The 1,738-nt window shown below is 70.6% G+C and overlaps 1 protein-coding gene across 1 annotated transcript in view; it reads left to right on the plus strand.

Moving 5' to 3' along the window:
- Positions 1-430: 430 nt before the first annotated feature.
- Positions 431-1,738, plus strand: part of LOC103078260 (RE1-silencing transcription factor) — a 20,881-nt gene continuing 19,573 nt past the window's right edge. The window contains exon 1 of the mRNA XM_007471277.1: positions 431-652. The gene's annotated coding sequence lies outside the window, so the exon portion shown is untranslated. The remainder of the gene's footprint in view (positions 653-1,738) is intronic.

The following is a 1,738-nucleotide window of genomic DNA, read 5'->3' on the forward strand; positions in this document are numbered from 1 at the left end:
GTCTGTAGATTTTTCTTTTAACAGCGCCTTTCTCGTGCATGCACTCCAGGGCTGGGGGATAACTTTTCTGTTGTTAGTTTATGAAGGAAATCAAGAATGGGAGCAGAGCGCTCTTCTCTTTAGACCTAAGGGTCAGAGTTGGGGGTCTGGGGAGATTACGGACCTCCACCTCTTGGCTCGCCCCCAGCACAGCCGGGGCCCAGAGCAACCTCCTTCGTCCAGGGGCGGGACGCGCCAGGCGGCCACGCGCGGGGGCGGTGGAGGGGGCGTGTCCCGCGGGCGCGCGCGGGAGGCGGAGTGGGCGTGTCCCGGGAGTGGCAGCGGCGGCGGCGGCGCGGGCCGGGTGCGCGTCGCAGCCTTCTGTGCTGGAATGTGCGGCTCCCGAGAGCTCACGGCGCAGGAGCAGAACGAGCGCCGCCGAGGCCCGGGGCCCCAGGCGGCGGCGGCGGCGGCGGCCGGGACGGCAGGGCGAGAGCCGGAGGCCTGAACACTCTCTGCAGCCCCTCTCCTGGGTCTTCGCGGGCCTCGACTGGCCCAGCGTCCAACTTTTCCGCCCTCTCCCTCCCCTCCCCCGAAACTCCAGCAACAAAGAAAAGTAGTCCGAGAAGGAGCGGCGACGCGGGTCTTCGCCCCTCCTCGCCCAGGAAGACCGGTAAGCGTGGCGCGGTGTGGGAGACGGTCGGGTGGGGGCGGCGGGCCGGCCGGGCGGTCGTGGCGGCGGTGGCCGCGGGAGGGGGAGGGCGCGGAAGGACGCCTCCAGCGGAGCGAGGCGCTGTCCAGGGCTGATTTGCAGATACTGTGGCTCCGGCGGTGGCGGCCGCGTCGGGCGGGGACTGGCGGCTGAGCGGGATCGGGTTACACCGTCGCGGTCCGGGGGCTGGGCCGGGGGCGTTGGTGGGGAGCGGCGCGGCGCCGGGACCCCCTCCCCAGTTGAGGCCGGGCCGCCGCCTCCGCGCGGGCCCGGGCGTCCCTGGGAGTCTTGTCCTGAGGCCAGGAGCGGAGCTGCTTGGGGCCCTAGTTCTGAAACTTCCTCTCGTGGTCCTGCTCCAGGTCCCGCCGCAGCTCCTTGCCTGCCGGCGGTCCTCCCGCCCCCTCCCTCTGCGGCCTCTCCCTTTCGCCGGAAGGCGCCGTTGAGTGCGGCCGGGAGGGTTGAGTCAGCCTGGGGCTCAGGCGGTTCTGCCAATGGGGCTGGACAGCGATTTCTGCGATCGGGCCGCCCCGCCGCCGGGGCCCTCTTTGCGGGGCCACCTAGCCGCCGCCGTCGGCGGGGCCGGGGCGCGCGTCTCACGGGGCGCCGTGGAGGAGTGAACCTGCAAACTTCCGGGGCGCGGGGGGCCCCCTCCGGCGCTCGGGGCCCGGCGCCTCGGGAGGGCGCTCGCGGCGGCTCCTCGGCCCCCTGCGGAGGGCGAGCCTGGGGCCGGAGAGTAGCCGGGACTGCGGCGACGCGGTAACTTTCCTCCCTCTTCCCGGACTCGGGCGCGCGGGCCAGGAGGGGGCAGCCTGGACTGGGGAAGGCTTGGCCTGGCCCAGCGGCACCCCGAGTTTGCCCGTCTTGCAGTCTTTAGTGTTGGGGAGCCCAGGGAAAGGTTCAGGACGAGTGTGGCGGCAACTGGTGTGTCAGTGGTGCAGTGAGCGGGCTGAGCCGAGAGGAAGCGAGAGCTCCCGAGTTTGCAAAGAGCTGCTTTGTGTTTGGTACGTATTTTGAGAAAATGGCCGAATGCCTATTTGAGTTAGGAAT

Source organism: Lipotes vexillifer, unplaced genomic scaffold, assembly GCF_000442215.2.
Source record: "Lipotes vexillifer unplaced genomic scaffold, Lipotes_vexillifer_v1.1 scaffold1191, whole genome shotgun sequence".
NCBI classification, from domain to species: Eukaryota; Metazoa; Chordata; class Mammalia; order Artiodactyla; family Lipotidae; genus Lipotes; species Lipotes vexillifer.